This window comes from Rhamphochromis longiceps, linkage group LG7 (genome assembly GCF_057381845.1).
Source record: "Rhamphochromis longiceps isolate RC_006_pf linkage group LG7, R_longiceps_female_GT1.1, whole genome shotgun sequence".
Taxonomy (NCBI): Eukaryota; Metazoa; Chordata; class Actinopteri; order Cichliformes; family Cichlidae; genus Rhamphochromis; species Rhamphochromis longiceps.
In genome coordinates this window covers 46808637-46818773 of record NC_140563.1, presented here as the reverse complement: position 1 = coordinate 46818773, position 10137 = coordinate 46808637, and the positions used below count along the sequence as shown (strand labels likewise).

At 41.8% G+C, this 10137-nt stretch overlaps 1 long non-coding RNA gene across 2 annotated transcripts; it reads right to left on the bottom strand.

The window, feature by feature from the left end:
• Positions 1-1204: 1204 nt before the first annotated feature.
• Positions 1205-7387, bottom strand: LOC146666108 (uncharacterized). 2 transcript variants are annotated; one of them, XR_014912428.1, is made up of 3 exons: positions 7295-7387; positions 3515-3584; positions 1205-1922 (listed from the first exon to the last, which is right to left on the bottom strand). It is a non-coding gene; the product is annotated as an uncharacterized LOC146666108 (long non-coding RNA). The 2 variants fall into 2 exon arrangements; XR_014912427.1 differs by lacking the exon at positions 7295-7387 and adding an exon at positions 5125-5264.
• Between the last annotated feature and the right edge of the window lie 2750 nt (positions 7388-10137).

Sequence of the window (10137 nt, the reverse complement as noted above, 5' to 3'; positions counted from 1 at the left end):
ACTATATCTGCTCTGATACAGAAAACATACATCCTCATTAACCATACACTGACCCAGGAAATTTATACCATCCTGGTTAATACAGTTGTCTTTTGATCCTAGTCATTAATGCACCATTAGGACTATAGTTTATGTACTGTTTTATGCAGCACTACCTTAGACCTTATTATGAGAAAAAAAAAAGATCAATATCCAGATATATGTGGATCTGGAAGGGGGAGAGTGTTTTTTTGTTAGAAACTAAATTGAGCCCAAACTTTTCTGTCAAAGCAGTAAAAGACATCTCGAAAATTTGTGGCAAATCAGAGGCAGATGTGTATGTTTATAAAGATAAATTGAATTAAAGACTAGTCTGTGCTTTGTTGCCCAGACTCACTGGGTCCTCAGTGGCCTTCTAATCATACTGTCGGTGATTTAACTGGCTTCAATGGGTAATGCCATTTAAGGGTAACTAAGGCAGGCACCAGGAAATGAAACACGGTTGCCTTAACATGGATTGTTGAAGTAGTGACTTGACTCTCACCCCACCAACCCCTCCTTCTTTATAACTAGACAGAACCAGGCCTAAAGAGAAGAAAAAAACAGAGTAAATTGCTCTCCGTGGAATGTATCTGGCTATCTCTTACTCTGAGGCATATGCATAGACATAACCATGTACACAGATGTCACCATGGTTTAAAACATTACATGCATATTCTAATTGGGCAGGTTATAGCCCTGTTCCTGCCACGGCCTATCCCACCTTGACCTATGAGTTGCTATACTTCTGGGTGCCATTTTTTGCTATTAAACAGAGATTATAGTTATCTTTTAGGCTGGATGTGTCTGTAAAAGGCGTTGTACAAATAAACTTGAAGAAGATGTGAAAGTTTATGGTATTTGAGCTAGTGAGATAAGCTTACTGGAAGTGACGAGTATAGTCCTAAGTGGTTCTGAGAAACCTATTTATTTCCTGCACTGAATAGGCCCTGTGATGAACTAGCAACCCATTCAGGGTGTAGCCTTCCTCTGCCGTGACCCTGAATTGGATAAGAAAATATATGGATGGATTAATCTGTGTTTTTTTTCCACACCATTAGCCAGGTTGTCAACACTTTGCAAACTAATGGCCTCAAAATATGGTCACACAAGTACAGTAGCTAGCAACAAAGTTTCATTTTTATGTAATAAGCACTTAGCAAAATTGTTTTATTTTGTGCAACAATAAATTTGGGGATTTAAGTAACATTTTAAGTGACATTATCAACAAAACTGCCATATTTCCATATCATTTTATCATTATATGTTGTTACACAGATCATAATTTTACAGCACATAATCAGCAAACTGTTGTTTCATGTTTTGTATCAAATAGCAGTAACAATTACAATATTGTTCTTTAAATGTGTTTTAATAAAAAAGTGGACAATAAGTCCACTTTTTTATCCTTTAACTGACAAATACAGATTAAAAAAAACAAAAAAAACAAAAACTTTACTCTATAATAAAATAAAAATAATCCACAGTGGATTTTATTCAAGTCATTTTTTCACTGGATTTATCTTAACACTGTCTCCTTACAAAGTTTGTCTGGTCTCAAGCCAGACCCAACCCTCATTCAGGAGAAGGTCCTTCATTATTCCCCGTCAGGTCTGCCATTTTTCACCTTTGTCTAAAAATACAATGGAGGAGGTGGGGAGGTCTGAAAGATTGCTCAAGAATTGCCGGAACAATGTGAACGAACTTGGTGAGGCTAAAAATACAGCACAGCGTGTGAATACGATAAAGGACTACAGGAGAGAGGACGCTGACAAAGCTTTGCTGACTTTCAAGTAGGAGAACAATGTGGCAGACACTTTCAGGGCGTTTGGCTATACACTGTGGCGGCTGGACAGGCTGTGAAGCAGGATGTCAACATCAGTCCTCATGGAGAGAAGTGAAGGCTGTTCCAATAAAGCCCATAAAGTGAGAGTTAACAAATAATAAAACTCACTTTTAAAAAAATTGGGTAAAAAAAATAAAGAAGTCAAATAGAAATGTAATAACATATAGTTTTTATGGTATAATTGTTTATGCCCTTCCTGATTTCCTAATTATTTATATGTTTATCACTCTAAAATGTTTCAGATCAGCAAACAAATTAAAATATTAGACAAATACAAAATTCTATTTGAAGATTTTTATTATTAAGGGGGGAAAAAATCCAAACCTCCATGGCCCTGTGTGAAAAGGTGATTGCCCCTTAAACCTAATAACTGGTTGGGCTACCCGTAGCAGCAACACCTGCAATCAAGCATTTGCAGTAACTGGCAATGAGTCTTTTACACTGCTGTAGAGGAATTTTGGCCCACGCAATGTTACAGTTGTTGTAATTCAGTCACATTGGAGGGTTTTTGAGCATGAACTGCCTTTTTAAGGTCATGCCACAGCATCTCAATCAGATTCAGTTCAGGACTTTGACTGGGACACTGTTGTTCTGGGGTCTTTTGTGACCTCTTGGACGAGTCGTTGTTGCACTCTTGGGGTCATTTTTGCTAGTCCTGGGAAGGTTCACCACTGTTCTGTGTTTTTGCCATTTGGCTCTCACTGTGGTACACTGGAATCCCACAGCTTTAGAAATGGCTTCATAACCTTTTTCAGACTGAGAGATATCAATTACTTCGTTTCTTAATTATTTCTGAATTTCCTTGAATCATGGCATGATGTCTGGCTTTTGATGATCTTTTGATCTGCTCCATTTAGGTGATTTAAATTCGAGAACAGGTGTGACAGTAATCAGGCCTGGTGTAACTACAGAAAGTGAACTCTTTCCAAAGATTTGATATACTACAGTTATTTTATGTTATAACAGGGTAGGGGAAGGGGAAATCTTTTTCACACAGGGCCTTGTATGCTTAGATTCCCCCCCCCCCCCCCCCCCCCCCCTTAGTATTAAAAAACATCTTTATTTAGAAACTGCATTTTGTGTTTACTCATGATATCCTTGTCTAGTATTTAAATTTGTTTGATGATCTGAAACATAAAAAAATATGAAATCAGGAAGGGGGCAAACACTTCTTACGCCACTGTATATGAGGTATGTGAGTGTCTATAGAGAAATAAAAAGGTACAGAAAGAGAGGCAGCTGAAAAAAGGCATAACAAGAGTGCAACGTGAGAAGGGTCTGTGACCCCTCATCTCATTGATTCAGACAAGGAGGGCTGGACTTAATTACCTTCAATTTTCCCCCAGCCATCACTTTCCCTGTTGATCACTTTTCCCTTCGAGCGAATGTGCATGTGTGCGAACGTGGATTAATGTGCGTATGTCAGATAGGTAAGAAACAGAGGGAGGAAGAGGTGTATGTTTTCAAGGCCAAAGCATTTGTGGTGGATGCGGTGCTCTGGAAATTGTGGGTTCCTTCATCTGTAATCTGATTTCAGTGGCACTGCCTTTAGAGGTTGAGTCAATCTGATTTTCTGCCTTGACTGAGTGACTGTGTTGATGTGTGCGTGTACACATCGGTGTGTGTGTACTGCACGAGTTAAATACTTACAAGGCACCACTCAGCCGGTCAGCCAGTCTCTTTCGCGGTGAGGCATCATGGGAGCGTTTGATAGGGTAAACTGCATAGAGAAGACTCAGTTAGACAGCTTGGAGTCTTGTGAGACTATACTTGAAAATAGTGCAGGCCAAATCAACAGGTGGCTCACTGCTTTCATCGAAAAGATTTAGGTGATGACACACAGAAACGAATACACAGCTGAAGATCTGTTTCATGTATTCAAGGTGCTGATACCTGAGGCTAAAGCGCTGAAATCCAAACACAAATCACTGCAGTGGTGATTAAATGTTTAGAAGAGGAAGTGAGAAAATAGACGAGAGGCCTTGGCTTCAAAACCTCTGCGCCGCCCCCCACCCATGACGATCGACGCGAACAATTAAAGGCCCTTGATTGCTGCTTGCGGCTGGTGTGTGGACCTCCCTTTTCCGTGAATTAAGCCTGTCCAGTTTCGCCACTTGCATGCATGTGCAAACACACATTCAGACGCACACACACTCTCTAATGTGGTGCTGTTTACTGTAATTAGTATCAGTTCATTTACAGCCCGGTGACCCATGGTGACCTGCAGGATTTGGGTCACCAGGGACAACCTTCGCCACAGTGGAGATGGGTGGGGTGCAAGGTAAGGCAGGCTGTCCCTGTGTGGGACTGTATTGTCCTGTCTGTCTGGGAGAAGGTGGAGGATGGATGTCTGGTGTTGAAGGAAAACACGCACGGTAATTTCTCCCTCCCTGCAAGTGTGCGTGCAGGTACGTGTCCGTCTCAAGCAGTATCTGTCGACAGATGACGACAGCCTAAAAGCGTGGTGTGTGTGTCTAGGTGTTTCAGCACACGTGTGCAGCTTGGTGACTGTGTGCATGTGTGTGTGTGTGTGAGCTTGCTCCTCATTGTGCTGGACTTCAGAGGCCCAAGCGTCTCCTGCTTCCTCTCGGAGGCAGTGGGTTAAAAATAATGTGGTGTGCAATGAGCGGCGGGGAGCAAGGCGCAGACAGCAAGGAGCCAGAGCGTCACACATACACACACACACAGAGTAACTCACACACACGCTTAGTCGCAGCAGCGTTGCTATATAGACACCCCCCCCTTTTATGGATATCTCACTCACCGACTTAATATCCCCATAAATGTTAGCATACACAAACAGAAATAGATGGCCATCCATTTACTCACACTTCATCCGATTCCCTTCTTCCAGAATAGATAAAAAACAGATTGAACATCTGTCTCACCTTTTTCTTTTCACTTAACCCTTCCGCCTTTCTGAGATTAGGATGAAAACCATCCTGTAATTACGATGACATAGAGTGGATAGCACAAGGACTGTAAATACAGTTTTATTCAATAGAATCTTTGTTAAGAGAGTAGCCAGATCATCGATTTAGCACAGCTTCAACAGCAGATAACCTTGCAAAGTAGTGGAGCTCATCCTTAATGCCTTTTTACCTAAAATTCAAGGTTTCTTTTGACAACTGACTGGGTTCAAATTAATCCTCAGCCAGCAAATAGGAGCACAAGGTGGCACTGAGATCTCGTCGGTAACTGATTAAACCAGTTTGGCACATGCCACCGAAAAGCACGACAAGAAGATATCAATGACTCACAGGTACTCGAATGGGAGCTCGCAACCTCTCCCACTCTCCCACATCTTCCTCCTCCACCCCTCCCTCTATTGCGTGAGGAAGCCAGGGCAGCTGCAGTCTTTCTCCACCCCAAGATAAGACTGACTCCGACCGGCCTCGCAAACCTCCTGTCATCTGTCTACTCTCCTTATCAGCTGGCCTGTGCAGCACAGTGGTGTTGACGCTCTAATTAAACCCATGCGGCCTCACCTGCCCCACCCCCTTCACTTCCACCACCTTTTAATCGATAGCAGCGAAGAAAGTTCACCACCGTACCGAGAAGAGCTGCACTGGCACTTTTTTTACACTTAAAAAAACATGAAGGTTTTCAATTATGATCTATGATATGCTTTATGGCTAAATTGCTATTAATCACTGTAACTGTACCTATGCTACTGTATATGGTACACTGCACTATGAGACAGTAGACCCCTCTGTGTGTAAGGGAAATATATGACTGTACAACAGAGACTAACAATAGCACTATAAACATAAAATACAATAAAGACAACAAGATAAATTAACTGCTGTTTGTACTCTGTGAGCATCAGTGGCTGGTCAGTGTTGTGTAAAAACAGCAAAGGTCTTGTCTTACCGGACTTGTTTTATCCTAATGGTTTTCACAAACTCCAGACCTGATTTAGCTAACCCTTGAGAGGAAATGACACGCTAGTGTGCGAAAACTGACATTGAAACTTCTTAACGGCTTTAATACCGCATATAAACTCTATCTTTACTTCTGTATTTATTTATTGGAGTCTGAAATATAAAAGTGCCTTTGTCAGTTCTGGTTAATTGCCACAATGGTGTTACCTTATCTGATTAAAGTGTTTACAAAGTGGGAGCATTGTAAAAACAGATCTCTTGACACGCATCTTTGACAACTTTATACTTTCTTACTCAGTAACAAAGATATCATGTGTTTTCACACATTTCTGTTTTCTTATCACCACCTTTGACCCATGACAATTCATATCAACCAGGTAAGACTAAATCAATGCTTACTGGAAAGACAGGACAGTCTTTATCAACAGGTGATACGAGTCCAAGAATTCAGTTCAACGAAACTCTCTATTTTGTCTCCGTTCACTCTATCTGCAGTACCGTGTGCGCGATAAGGAGACGCTGATAGAGTTCTAGGGAGATTCTTGAGCAAAGAGTTGCACACAAATGGTATACTCATAAATGTTTATAGCTCCCCATTAAAGTTAGATGTAGAATGCTGAATAGATGTTGATGTGTCACTCACTGATAGCCGAGCCTCTAGCCTGATTTATGGCAATCCTTGAAATTGCCTTAGTGACGCCTGGAGAGGATGACTAACCAACTCAGGTAGGGTCAACAAGCGCAGAGAGTGAGATAAGAGAGAGCGAAGTAAAGACCGAGACAAAGGCTGAGACACAGAGAGAGAGAGCACTTGGGATTCTACGAGAAGAATGAGGGTCACTTCACGTATACACAGCAGACGTCTCTTGATCTGCCCCGAAGATACAAGACCAGAAGCAAACAATTTTAACTGATAATGCTGTTGTTTATCCTGACCTGAGATAAGTGAACTTGCGAGTTAATATTTAACATTTTCATACTAATTCAATTTTTCCCCCCTAAAATGCTGTATTAGCTGTGTAGAAAGTATGATTCAGTAGGTCCACGGAAGCAACAAATACTGATGTGGCTCTTAGCCAGCTGGATATCATTACACAGAGAGTGTCCATCTTTTGCGCTCTTTCCCTCTCCCGGTTGAAATGTCAGGCCTCTATGTCATTTGTCTCAATCAGCTGCCACTGTTTCCATTTGGCCTGTATGCCCATTCAATACTGAGACCAGCAGCTCCTAGTTCAAAGATTAAAACATGCACGCAAATGCAAACAGAGCCCATCAGCAGCACACCATCATGTCTCGCAGCCACACATCCCACCATAATGCCATTTAGAATAATAGCACTGTGAGCAAATAGCAGTTAACTGTGTTAACGTCTGAATCTGGCCCGCCGTGCTTATGCGAGCATCTGTCATCTTTATCAATAAGCAGAAGGTCTGACATGAATCCAATTTGCTCCTTGAAACCTCTTGTCCCTATGTCATCTCCATTAATATACAAACACATACAGACACTGACGATAATGTCACAGGTGCTGGTTCTGTCCTCTGACCTCCAAAGTGTGTGTATTTGCAGAGATGGACTTCCTCTTCTCCCGATTAAAGCATGGTGAATCTAGTCAGTGTGCCTCCATCTGAACCCTGGCCATAAAAAAACAACACTAATTTTTGGGGAGGTGTGTTCGATATTCCTCTCCTTTTTTTTTTTTTTTTGAAGGCGGGTTTTAGCAGTTGAGATGGAGGAGCCGGGCCTTCCTCCTGACACTGACCTCCTGACCTTCTTGACCTGCTGGTTGGTTTGGACAAAGGAAGCCTTTCCCTTTTAATTCTGCACAGGGAGCGTTATATAGGACCTGACCCTGTGCTCCTCTTAACCTTTTGGACCTCCGGCCTGATGTCCATGATTTAGGGCAAATTTCATTACATGCTTTCTCCGGATGAGACTGTTGGCTAAGAGGATGTGGCACTGCAACAACTCAGCCTGATTAAAATGTCAGGTAGGGCAGACAGCTGAGATGGCATGTTTAGCTTGCGTGAAAGAAAAGCACATGTGTACTGATTGTACTGATACATGACCACTAAACACAAGAAAACCGGTGCAATTCCAAACCTTTTTGTCAGCTGTGCAGAAATCAAATTGTAAAAAAAAAAAGAAAAGAAAAGAAAAGAAAAGAAAAGAAAGAACGAAAGAAAGAAAAAAGAAAGAAAGAAAGAAAGAAAGAAAGAAAGAAAGAAAGAAAGAAAGAAAGAAAGAAAGAAAGAAAGAAAGAAAGAAAGAAAGAAAGAAAGAAAGAAAGAAAAAAGCTGTAGTGGATCTAATTTAGTGAATCATTTGCCAAATACCCATTTATCTTGTGGCAAATATATGTAACATGAGCTGCTGCCTGTGAGTGATAGCCATCGTGCTCTCTACAAACAACCTGGCTGTGGAAGTTGTGAGGCTGTAACAAGCTGAACAGAAGGCCAACACCACGGTGGACAAAAGATGAGTGAGAAGCATAAGAAAGGAAAGACTCTTGAGAATAGCTGCCACGATAGGCGCCTGGGCCTGTGTGCTGTCTACCTGTCTCTCTTCCTAACTGCCATGTTCTTGTCAGTGTTGACACCCTGTCAGCCCCACCTAGCCAGGGCCCTGTGGGTAGCAGAGAAGCAGCTGAGGTAGAGGTACACAAAGCAGGCAGTCTGAATGGGAATGACTGGGCTGGGCTCTATTGGAGCCAGCCTTCCAGACGCAGACAATAGTGGGGCCCGAGGCCGGGGCCAGAAACCTGAAGCCTCGGCCTGGTATTTTAAGAGGCTTGAGTGGATCTGGAGCCAGTTGTCAATCAATAGGTGCACACAATCATGCAAAAGCAAGACTTGAAATGATACAAAAATTGAGACGATGACAGAGGACAGAAAATATTGATGGATATTTTTTTTTTCCTCCCCTTGTTTCATTGAGTCAGCCTTAAAACTCACATTTAAGGCTTTTCACACGCACCATGAAACCACACACACACATGGACTGCTAGTCTTTTCAGGCCAAGGTTGTTGCTTACAGACTGTTGTCTTCATTGTCTAAAGTGCCTCAAGAAGGGGTGGGGTAGAGGAATTGTGTGTGGGTGTGGGTGTTTGTGTGTTTGTGCGTGCAGGGGGTTCATCAATGCACAATATAATGCTTTCACTATTCTAGGCCACTGTTGTTGGATGTGTGTTGGTGTGTGTATATTTGTGTGTGTGTGTGTGTGTGTGTGTGTGTGTGTGTGTGTGTGTGTGTGTGTGTGTATATGTGTGTGTGTGTGTATATGTGTGTGTGTGTGTGTATGTGTGTGTGTGTGTGTGAGAGAGAGAGAGAGAGAGAGAGAGAGAGAGAGAGAGAGAGAGAGAGAGAGAGAGAGAGAGAGAGCAACAGCAGCAGAACTGTGCTCCCCTCTCCTTTCACAAACACTTGCATCATTTTGTCAGAAAGGAAAGGCCCGGTCTCCTTTTCGCTCCTCGCTTCTGACACCTTGCAGACATCTGGCAGAGGGTTTGATGATGCCGCTCTTGAAAGCCAGGGCCTGTCTCCAGGCTATAGAATGACAGACTGGACTGCAATAACCCACGCAAATAACCGAATACCTCCACGTGTCACAGAAGCCTCTCCTGGATCTCCCTAGCTTGTCTGTCCGTCTTTATGATTCCCCTTTTGAAACTCTTCTACCTGTCCACCAGATGCCCTCAGTGGGTGCCCCAGGACCGTTTCTGTGTCTTTACTTAACCCTTCTGAATACTTCTTGATTTTGATCTCATCGTCAATAAAACCGGTGTTGGTTTTCCTGATCATCAGCAGGAGTTGAAGTTACAAATTATATTTACTCTCATTTCCAAAATGCAAATGGACTAAATAACATCTCAGTTTTCTAAGTAAATGTTGCCAATACAAACAAAGGCAAAATAATTTTAAGTAGAGTTTTAAAGATAAAAGACATTTTAGCAAAGTTTGACTTTGAAAAACAGGTCACAGGTCCAAAGTAGCATGGTATTTAGAATCCCCTTACATCATTCTCACCATGCCGATATTTTGTCAGTGCAAACAGTGGCAGAAAGAAACATCATTTTTAGTAACTCTATATAGCATTATTGCATTATTATCACTTTCACCTTCAGGTCAATCTACTGACCTTGAATGAGTGGTCAAAGGTCAAATGTGACCTATTTTTAATCTGTGACTATTTCATTATGTTGACAATAAACACCACATTTTTTTAAAATAATATTTTCTAGATTGTACAGCTGTTTGTCAATTTTCAACCAATAAATTGTTAAGTTGACCTTGAAGGCCTCAGGTTTAATTTGCTGCTTCCTTTTTCCTATATCTAGTCTTTTGCCAAAAGCATGGAGTGTTCAGTAAAGGTAAAGTATAAATATCTTT